This window comes from Ornithorhynchus anatinus, chromosome 1 (genome assembly GCF_004115215.2).
Source record: "Ornithorhynchus anatinus isolate Pmale09 chromosome 1, mOrnAna1.pri.v4, whole genome shotgun sequence".
Classification (NCBI taxonomy): Eukaryota; Metazoa; Chordata; class Mammalia; order Monotremata; family Ornithorhynchidae; genus Ornithorhynchus; species Ornithorhynchus anatinus.
In genome coordinates, this window is record NC_041728.1 from 167,754,410 (window position 1) to 167,765,825 (window position 11,416).

The 11,416-nt window shown below is 47.7% G+C and overlaps 1 long non-coding RNA gene across 2 annotated transcripts; it reads right to left on the bottom strand.

Annotated features, from left to right (window-relative positions):
* Positions 1-1,712: 1,712 nt before the first annotated feature.
* LOC103169676 lies at positions 1,713-7,967 on the bottom strand. 2 transcript variants are annotated; one of them, XR_003761022.2, is made up of 4 exons: positions 7,910-7,967; positions 5,741-5,858; positions 5,546-5,654; positions 1,713-2,028 (listed from the first exon to the last, which is right to left on the bottom strand). It is a non-coding gene; the product is annotated as an uncharacterized LOC103169676 (long non-coding RNA). The 2 variants fall into 2 exon arrangements; XR_003761021.2 differs by lacking the exon at positions 7,910-7,967 and adding an exon at positions 7,713-7,901.
* Between the last annotated feature and the right edge of the window lie 3,449 nt (positions 7,968-11,416).

Consider the following 11,416-nt stretch of genomic DNA (forward strand, 5'->3'; position numbering starts at 1 on the left):
CTTGGAGCTGAGGATTGTAAAATGAGGAGATGAGAGGTTAATGGAGGAAGGCTTCCAGAAGGGCCTTAAAAATGGGGAGACCTGTCTGCTCTATGTGAAATCCCTCAGTCCCACCCAACCTGCAACATTCAGTCTCTCTCACGCAAAGCCAACGCCGTTTCCCTCCTTCCATCTTTCTTCCCCGTGTCTGTGAACGGCCACAGCGCTGAGCCGCTAATAGACCATAGTAACAGTAAAAATGGTCACGTTTTGGATTTGTCGAACATCGTCGTTCCCACGCTCGGCGCACTCTGGAGACCGGGAACTCCCCGGAATCATTGCTCTCATTTAGCCGTGATGGCGTACGGAGAGGGAAGGCTGGAATTTTGCTGGCCCTTTTCCTGAAGTGATTGGGATTCAGAGAGACTGCGCGCCAGCTTTTGTCAAAGAGGGGGATCGGAATGGCCACAGTCAGAACGATAGTGGCGATAAAGCGATATCAGCCGTCTGGAGTTGCTTTCTCGACAGGGTGCAGCCACTCAGCTGTCGATCGTGCGAGAAACGTGGGCATGGAAATTCAGGATGCCTCCTACCGTCATGGCAGAAGAAAGAATGGACAGGTGTATTTGCAGAACCGGGGTAAGAGGGAGGTAGGAAGGTTAAATAAAAGAGATGGGATCTTTTGGAGAATCAATGCAGCGTAATATAAATATTGGAAAACTTAACTCGTGCCTTTTTCTTCTTAGCTCCCGACTGGGGAAAGAAATGTGTTAGGGATCATTATGATCCAAAGAATTGCTTTTCTGCCCTTGGATGAACACATTAAATAAGTATCAAATATGAAACGATTATGAGCATGTAAGAGTCTTCCAATTTAGGAGCCGCCAGCCGTTGCTCACGCAAACATCCTAAAGCGGTGCTAACTGCTGGTAGCTGTACGACGTGTGGATAGAACACAGGCCTGGGAGTCGGAAGATCATGGGTTCTAATCCTGGCTCTGCCGCCAGTCTGCTGTGTGACCTTGGGGTAAATCACTTCGTGTCTCTGGGCCTCAAAGTGCAAAGTGGGGATTGAGACTGTGAGCCCGATGTGGGTGAGGGGCTGTGTCCAACACAATTTGCTTGTATCCACCCCTGTTCTTAGTACAGTGCCTGGCACATGGTAAACGCTTAATAAATACCACAATCATTATTATTACTTAAGATGCCCCCCCCAAGAGGGTATTCAAAGCTGGCGAGGGCTTTGGGGATCCAGAAACTGGCTTTGTTTTCCCCATTTTTATTTTATTTTATGGTATTGTTAAGCGCTTATTATGTGCCAAGCACTGTACTGAGTACTGGGGTAGAAACAAGGTTGTCAGGTAGGACACAGTCCCTGTCCCTCATGGGGCTTAATCCCCATTTTACATTTGAGGGAACTGAGGCTCGGAGACGTGAAGTGACTTGCCCAAGGTCACACAGCAGACAAGTGGCAGAAGCGGGATTAGAACCCGGGCCCTTCTGACTACCGGGCCTGTGCTCTATCTACCAAGTCACGCTGCTTCCCGTTTCCCAGCTGGGGGATCGTTCTCGCTTCTTTTTCGCCGAATAGAGAAACTCAGGGTCAGGGATGGATTCATTACGTACCTAAAAGCTCCGTGCCTCTGTTTCCAGCCTCGTGAGAGGGAGTGAACAGGAGCACAAAGGCAGGTGTCACCATGATTTATGGAGTAATTAATAAACAATTAAGGCATCTTGGAGCACAATTATACATTTTATTTCAGCGCTTCCCCCTCCCTCACCCCCACAGAAGGGAGCTCGGACTGGGCCAGCCTCTGAGGAAGGAAGGGCCGCCGAGCCAGAAGGAGAAAAGCCTCCATCCTGTGGCTTTCAGGGTTTCCTCAACGCTGTCCTCCTCCTGTCGGCCCAGAGCCCGAGTTCTTTAGATCAGGCGACGACGAGCCGAAGACCAGACACTCACGTCTCGCGTAGCTGTAGCCCAGCAAGCAAGCGAAGGAGGGGGGTCCGAGTTCTAATCAGCAAGGGCAGGCTCTGCAAGACTCGCCTACAACTAATGATAGCAGGAATATCTCTTATATACGAAGCCCCCGCGTACCGGTTAGCTCTCCCCGTGTTCCCAGGATGTCTATCCGATTGGGACACTTCCCGTTCCACGTCCCTGTAGCGTAGCTGTGTCCTTGCTGTGGGTTCTCAGGCGGAGGAAGGGGGTGAATTCCCAGATAAGGCACTCTCCCCATACCCCTCAGGCTTTCCGGAGTGAGCGTGGCTGAGTTATGATCGTCGAACACGCCGATTACACCGGGTTTGGAGGAAAAGCTCTCCGCCACGTTCGCCGGGTGAGAGGAGCGGCTCTTACGGCGATCCAAAGGGAGCCAGCCTATTAGAGGAGAAGGAGCGGGGCCTAGTGCATAGAGGCTGGGCCTGAGAGTCAGAAGATCATGGATTCTAATCCTGGCGACGCTGCTCGTCTGCTGGGTGACGTTGGGCAAGTCACTTTACTTCTCTGGGCCTCAGTTCCCTCATCTGCAAAATGGGGATTAAGACTGTGAGTCCCATGGGGGACAGGGACTGTGTCCAACCTGATCAGCTTGTATCTAGCCCGGGGGCTTAGAACAGTGTTTGACACGTAGTAGGTGCTTAACGAATACCATAATTATCATCATCAATATTATTATTATTATTACAAAAGGCCTGCCAGGGAAGCTTTTTAGGCCCTGAGCCTGCTTGATAATGATCTTCCCTTTGCCCTCTGGTAGCCACAGTAGTTACGTGTATGTCTCTGGTACAAAATGGGCAGAGGCCTCTGCCTTTGTGATCATCCCCACTGCCTGTGGGATATTTCCAGCCGGTCTATTTTCCTTTTAAATATTTCTACTGTAGTGGATAGAGCATGGGCCTGGGAATCAGGAGGCCAGGGGGTCTAATTCCGGCTCCGCCACTTTCAATCATTCATTTATTCACTCGATCGTATTTATTGAGCGCTTACTGGGTGCAGAGCACTGTACAAAGCACTTGGGAAGTACAATTCAGTGACAAATAGAGACAATCCCTGCCCACAATGGGCTCACAGTCTAGAAGGGGGGAGACAGACATCAACACAGGTAAATAGGCATCGGAAGCATCATTTTAAATAAATAGAATTATAGATATGTATGTATCAATGATAAAAATAAATAGAATTATGATTATGAATATGTACATGTAATACAAAAATGCTGTGGATGGGGAAGGGGGTAGAGCAAAGGGAGTGAATTGGGGTGATGGGGCGGGGGGGAGCAGAGGAGAAGGGGAGCTTTCAGAGGCAGCGTGGCTCAGTGGAAAGAGCCCGGGCTTGGGAGTCAGAGGTCATGGGTTCGAATCCCAGCTCTTCCACTTGTCAGCTGTGCGACTGTGGGCAAGTCACTTCACTTCTCTGTGCCTCAGTTACCTCATCTGGAAAATGGGGATTAACTGTGAGCCTCACGTGGGACAACCTGATTACCCTGTATCTACCCCAGTGCTTAGGACAGTGTTCTGCACATAGTAAGTGCTTAACAAAGCCAAACATTATTATTATTATTATTATTTTTTGGCCTCAGTTACCTCATCTGTTAAATGGGCATTAAGGCCGTGAGCCCTACGTGGGACAGGGACTGTGTCCAACCCGACTACCTTATACCTACCCCAGCACGTGGTACAGTGCCTGGCACATATAGTGAATGCTTAACAAATTCCACAATTATGATTATTATTATTATCATTACTATTATTATTATTTATCTCCCCTGTGAGGTTGGAGCTCTCTGAGAGCAGAAAACACTTCTTGTTCGTCCTCTGAAATTTCCCAAAATGCCTAGCTCCCAGTGGACATCCATTTGTTGGCTAATAATTAATAATAATTGTACTTGTTAAGCACTTACTATGTGCCAAACATCATCCTAAGCCCTGAGTAGATACATGTTAATCAAGTGGGCCACACTCTCTGTCCCAAATGGGGGCTCACACTCTCAATCCCCAATTTACAGATGCAGTAATTGAGGTCCAGAGAAGTGAAGTGATTTTCCCAAGGACACACAGTGAAGCAGTAGAGAAGCAACGTGGCTTAGTGGCAAGAGCACGGGCTTGGGAGTCAGGGGATGTGGGTCCTAATCCCAGCTCCGCCACTTGTCTGCCAGGGGAACCTGGGCAAGCACCTTAACTTCTCTGGGCCTCAGTTACTTCATCTGTAAAATGGGGGTTAAGACTGTGAGCCCCACGTGGGACAACCTGATTACCTTGTATTCATTCTTTCAATCGTAGATATTGAGCGCTTACTGTGTGCAGAGCACCATATTAAGCACTTGGAAAGTACAATTCGGCAACACATAGAGACAATTTCTACCTCAACAACCAGCTCAAAGTCTAGAAGTGGGATCTACCCCAGCGTTTATCTATCCCAACTCTTAGAACAGTGCTTGGCACATTGTAAGCACTTAACATATAGCATAATTATTATAAGTGGCGGAGCTGGGATTAGAACCCAGGTCCTTCTGACTCCCAGGCCTGGGCTTTATCTACTAAACCACACTCGGCTGACTGCCCAGGGGATGAGAGCTCCTAAGGGAAAAGAATCTGGGCTCCATGGGCCCTTAACTCAGTGACATAAAAACAAATCTGAAGCTGACTAGGTTATCCAATCATGCCTTCCAAAAATGTAGCCCCCCCCCCCGCTTATATGGCACCTCCTCCCTGCCCCCTCAAGAATCAATCCATCAGTGGTATTTATTGAGTGCTTACTGTGTGCAGAACACTACACTAAGCACTCGGGAAGCAGCGTGACCTAGCAGATAGAACACGGGCCTGGGAGTCGAAAGGACCTGGGTTCTAACTTCAGCTCCAATGCCTGTTTGCTGTGTGACCTTGGGCAAGTAGCTTCACTTCTCTGTGCTGCAGTTACCTCATCTATAAAATGAGGATTAAGACTCTGAGCCCCATGAGGGACAGGGACTGTGTCCAATCTGATTAGTTTGTAACTACCCCCAGCACTTAGGACGGTGCCTGGCAAAGAGTAAGTGCTTAATAAAAACCATAAATAAATCCAAAAAGTGCAACAGTAGAGTTGGCAGAGGGGCTATCTGCACAAAAGAAGCGTATAGTCTGCCGGGAGAGACAGATGTTAAAATAAATTGGAGCTAAGGGAGCTAGTAGAGTATTAGGAGATGGACATAAGTGCTGTGAGACAGGGTGAGTATCACAGTGTTTAAAGGGTACCTGGCCAAGCCCGCAGTTGACTCAGAGGGGAAGACAGATAAGGGATATTAGGGCTAATCATTGCCATGTGGCCTAGTGGAAAGAGCCCGGTTGTCAGAAGAACTAAGTTCTAGATCCGGTTCTGCCACTGACCTACTGTGTGAACCTGGACAGGCCACTCAACTGCTCTGTGGCTCAGTTTCCTCCTCTGTAAATGGAGATTAAATATCTGCTCTCCTTCCAAATTAGACCGTAAACCCCACGTGGGAAGGAGACTGTGTCTGATCTGATTAATTTCTACTTAGTACAATGTGGCACTTGGTAAGCACTCTACAATACCACTGTTTTCTCCGTCTCACCTTCAAGTCAGCCTTCTAAGGCGTTTTCAAGACCCCCTCAGTCTTGAGCGTCTCTTTTAGGCAGCGGAGTTCGTAAAGCCTCCTCCCAGTTTTCCCAATGCCGCCAGTTCTGTGAAGGAAACGTGACTTTATCAAGCTGCAGCAAGTCACAGCTTAGGGATTGGCCTATCGATCCCGTTCCCTTATCAAGTTTACCATCAGCCTGCTTGCCGGTATCTCCCAGGCCCTGCGGATTTCGTTTCAACCCCTGGTTCTTGGAGCAGTGTTTATTTTCACAGGTGATTTAGAAGTCGTGGATCAAGATGAACATCAACTTTGCATGTAAGGTCCAAAAAGAAAGCCTAAATTATCCGGGTGGGGCACGAAGGCGAGAGATGCCAGGCCAGCAAGGGCATCATTTAAGGGGAGGACCAGATTTGGAAACAAGGGCTAAAAAGCCCCCTTCTCCCCCCGAACCACCCACTGTGAAGGACGGCTAAACCCAGTCCCAAATTCTGAATTGACAGACCCCTAAGAAACAGTGTAGCCTCATGGAAAGAGCACAACCTTAGGACTCAGAGGACCTGGGTTCTAATCTCAGTTCTGCCAATCCAGAACCGGGATTTATTATTATTATTATTGTTATGGTATTTGTAAAGTGCTTACTATGTGTCAGGCACTGTACTAATCGCTGAGGTGGATACAAGTAAATCAGATTGGACACAGTTCCTGTCCCAAGTGGGGCTCCCGGTCTTGATCACAGCGAAGCAAGTCACTTCACTTCTCTTGGCCTCAGTTACACCGTCTGTAAAATGGGGATTGAGACTGTGAGCCCTTCGTGGGGCATGGACTGTGTCCAAACCAATTACCTTGTACCCATCCCAACGTTTAGTACAGTGCCTGGCACAGAGTAAGCGCTTAACAAACAAATACCATAATTATTATTGATCCCCAATTTACGGATGAAGAAATTGGGGCCCAGAGAAGTTTTGTGACTTTCCCAAGGTCACACAAAGTCACACACAACCCAGATCCTGTGATTCCTAGGTCTGTGCTCTTTCTACCAAGCCACACTACCCGGGGCCACTGGTGGACCTAAAGAGAACTCCTTCTCAGTAGAGTGCTCTGCACACAGAAAACACTCAATAAATACAGTTGATTGATTGATTAACATAACGACATATGAAGGATCTTGGTGGAAGGTATACAGTCTCTCAGTGCCTCTCGGTTGAGCCCTGACCATCCCCACTGCTCGAGAGCCAACGTATTCCCTCCCTGGGCTTTTTTAAAAATGGTATTTGTTCAGTGCTTACTCTGTGTCAAACATTAGGCTAAATGTTGGGGTAGGTACAAGTGATTGAGGTCAGACACAGTCCCTATCCCGCATAGGGCTCACAGTCTAAGTAAGAGGAAGAACAGGAATTTAATCCCCATTTCACAGTTGAGGAAACTGAGGCACAGAGAAATTAAGTGACTTGCCCAAGGTCACACAACAAGCAATCGGCAGAGCCGGGGTTAGAACCGAAGGACCCGGTTTCTAATCCCAGATCTGTCGCTTGTCAGCTCCGAGACCTCGGCCAAGGCAATTAACTTCCCGGTGCCTCGGTTCCCTCATCTGTAAAATGAGGATTAAGACTGTGAGCCCCAAGTGGGTCATGGACTGGGTCCAACCTGATTAGCTTGTATCTTTTCTAAAGCTGAAGCACATAGCAAGTGCTTAACAAATACCATTAAAAAAAATAAAAACCATCAAAATTAAACCAACTGAATTCCAATTTAGCAATCTACTTCACCTCTCCCCTCTATTTAGACTGCGAGCCCCACATGGAACGGGGACTCTGTCTGATCTGATTATCTTGTCTCTACCACAGTGTTTGACATGTAGTAAGCACTTAAATATTATGATCAGCTTGCAGGATTCATGTCTGATGCTGAACGTGATCCGTTCGTAACCACCTAAACAAATCGAAATCATGTGACCGTTCTCCATCACCTTTCCTTCGTTCATTCATTCAATCGTACTAAGCTCTGTATCTAGAGCTTGGAATGTACAATTCGGCAACAGACAGAGACAATCCCTCCCCAACAACGAGCTCACAGTCTAAAAGGGGGAGACAGGCAACAGAACTAAACAAGTAATCCGGCTATAGAAGGCCGCGGAGCCATGGGAATGTCCCTCTTTCCTCACGCTCGGCTACAGTACGCCATCAGTCAGTGCCATCTTGGAGAGCCGGTGGCCTCAAGATAGGGCTTGGCTCCGTCTGGAATTTCAGAGCCCACCGGGAGCCTCTTAGTGGCAGCCTGTCCTCCCCGCTTCCCACCGTCCGAGACAACAAAGCGCAGTGGGTGGGAGGCCTTGGAAATGGTCCAGTATGGCGAGACTACCAGTGGCCCAGAGGAGCTCCGGTAATAACTGCCGCCGGCCGATCCAGATGCTGCTGTTGCCATGGCAACTTGGGGGTTACAGCAGGTAGCGGCTAGAGGTGGCCGAGTACCGGTATCTTCCCCTGCTGCTCTGGTTAAGGGTGAGGTGGCGAAGATCAGACCTCAGTGGGGGATATATTCAAGTTGACATCTCTCAGTAAAAAAATAATAATAATCATATTATTATGCACCTTGGCTGACTCCATGCTGGACGCTTACTTAGACTGTGAGCCCCACCTAGGACAGGGACTGTGTCAGAACTATCTCGTATCAAGCCCAGTGCTTAGTCCAGTGTTTGACCTATAGAAAGCATTTAACAGATTATTAGTAGTAGTAGTAAGTAGTCAGAAGGACATGGGTTCTAATCCCAGTTCCACCACTTACCCGCTGTGTGACCTAGGGCAGGTCATTTCACTTCTCTGTGCCTCAGTTACCTCATCTGTAAAAATGGGGATGAAGACGGCGAGCCCCACGTGGGACAGGGACTGTGTCCAACCTGATTAGCTCGTATCTATCCCAGTGCTTAGAACAGGGCTTGACACATTGTAAGTAATCATCATCATCATCATCATTGTGGTATTTGTTAAGCACTTTCCCTGTGGCCAGGGAGCGTACTAAGTGCTGGAGTGGATACAAGCAAGTCAGATTGGACACGGTCCCTGTCCCACATGGGGCTCACAGTTTTAATCCACATTTACAAAATGGGGGAATAGAAGAACGGAAAAGCTAATTGACTTAATAATAATAGGATTTGTTAAGCACTCCAAGCACTCTTCTAAGCACTGGGGTAGATACGAAGTAATCCATTTGCCCCATGTGGGGCTCACCGTCTTAAACCCCATTTTACAGATGAGGTAACTGAGGCATAGAGAAGTGGCTCACCCAAGGTCACAAAGCAGACAAGTGGCGGAAGCGGAATTAGAACTCACATCTTCCGACTCCCAAGCCGCTAAGCCACGCTGCTGCTCCCTCTGCTTGACTGCCACGCTGCCTGACTTGCCCGACCAAGGCCATACAGCAGACCAGTAGCCGAGCCGAGATTATAACGTGACTGAAGGCCCAGGCTTTATCCCCTAGGCCATGATACCGTCGTCATCCTCGTCATCATCAGCGCCGTCATAGGTGCCGAGAGCCAACATCCTCCGTAGAGCTGGGGGAACGGATGCCCGGACTGTTGGCATTTTTAAATCACAGGTGGCTCGTGCTGAATATTCTCATTTCGGTTTTCCTCTTTCAGGCCCAGCAAAAGTGTTTCCCCCAAGTGGTTGATTCACAGGTCACTGATGACGCGCCTTTGGGTCTGGCAATCAAGCCAGTGGTTCGACCAGTTTGCTCTTTGGAGAAAAGGTGCTGTATAAATCTAAATAATAGTCTTGGAGTCTAAGCCATATTTTCCTAGCTGGTTTATGAGTGGATCCTATGGAAGAGCGCTGAAGGGCTTACCGAAGTCAGGATATTTTACGCCTCCTCTTTCTCCCTTATCTAGGAGACCCGTCACTCTGTCACTGAAGGAAATTAACTCGGCCTGACGCTCTTGGTTCTTTGCAGAATCATACCGATTCTCCTCCGGCACCCTGGGATTTTTCTTTCTCGGGGCTCGTAAATTGATCGTCGGATGATTTGTTGGGGTATCTTTCACTGGATAATAGCGCTTGCCACATTGCATTTCATTGACTCTAACATTTGTAATGTGTTTTTGAATTTCCCAGATGACAGGTGCTAAATAAATAGAAGGAATGATGATTGGTGGGGCTGTAGGTGGGAAGATAGGCAAGAGCAAGGGCAAGTGACTCATTTATTCTGCAAAGAGAATAGAATTTTTTAGCAGAGGTGGTTCTATCTTGTCCCATGAAGGCAACGAAAGCCCGATCTCTGTGCTCTACTGCTTTATTTTGGGGGAATCAGCAAGACCTGGTGGAAAAAGCACGAGATTAAGAACTAGATCTGTGTTGTTATTAATAAGGATCATAATAATAATGGTATTTATGAAGCTCTTACTATGTGTCAGCCACTCTACTAAACTCTGGGGTGGATACAAGCAAATCCAGTTGGACACAGTCCCTGTCCCACGTGGGGCTCACAGTCTCAATCCCCATTTTACAGATGAGGGACTCGAGGCCCAGAGAAGTGAAGTGACTTGGCCAAGGTCACAGAGCAGACAAGTGGCGGAGCCGGAATTAGAACCTGTAACCTTCTGACCCCCAGGCCCGGACTCTATCCATTTCGCCGTCTAGTTCCTCTCTGCCACTTAACTGTTGTGTGACCTTAGGCAAGTCACTTATCATCTCTAGCTCTCGGTTATCCTCATCTATAAAAAAGGGATAAAATGCCAATTTTCCCTTCCTCTTAGACCGTGAACTACAAGTGTGAGACCGGGACCGTGTCTGATCCGCATATATATCAAACGGTATTTAGCACAGTGTTTGATACATTCCTTCATTCATTCAATAGTATTTATTGAGCGCTTACTATGTGCAGAGCACTGTACTAAGCGCTTGGAACGTACAAATCGGTAACAGATAGAGACAGTCTCTGCCCATTGACGGGCTTACGGTCTAATCGGTGCATGATGAGTGTTTAATTAATGCCATCATCATTTTTACTACCACTAATAATAAATAGTTCTAACAGTACCTCACCCTTTTTTATGGCATTTGTTAAGCGCTTACTTTGTGCCGGGCATTTTACTGAGCCCTGAGGTAGATACAAGGTTGTCAGGTCGGACAGAGTCCCTGTCCAACTTGGGGCTCACAGTCTTAATCCCCATTTTACAGATGGGTAACTGAGGCCCGAAGAAGTGAAGTGACTTCCCCTACAAAGGAGATACAGCAGGTGAGTGGGAGAGGTGGGATTAGAACCCAGGTCCTTCTGACTTCCCAGGCCTGTACTCTATCTACTAGATCCCACAGAGAGCTTAGGAGCAAGTAATGGTTTCTTATAGCGTGGCTCAGTGGAAAGAGCACGGGCTTGGGAGTCAGACGTCATGGGTTCGAATCCCGGCTCTGTCACGTCAGCTGTGTGATTGTGGGCAAGCCACTAAACTTCTCTGTGCTGCAGTTACCTCATCTGTAAAATGGGAATTAAGACTGTGAGCCTCACGTGGGACAACCTGATTACCCTGTATCTACCCCAGCGCTTAAAGGTCCGTACTAAGCAATGGGAGAGTACAATAAGGCACTGGGAGATTACAATACGCTAGAGTTGGTTGATGTGATCCCTGCCCACGAGGATCTTACAGTCTGGAAGGGAATGTAGTTGAAACAACCTGCTTGGAAAATATTGTGTCTACTGAAGCATTGAGAGAATGGGTAGTAGGGGATTGTGCTCTTGAGGACTCAGATTTCTCCTAACTGCATGGGTTTTTGTTGTTTTGTTTGTTTGCTTTTTAATAACTACTTCAGTACTTGAGATGAGCAGTGCTTGGCACATAGTAAGTGTTTAAAAATACCATATTCATCATAAAATATT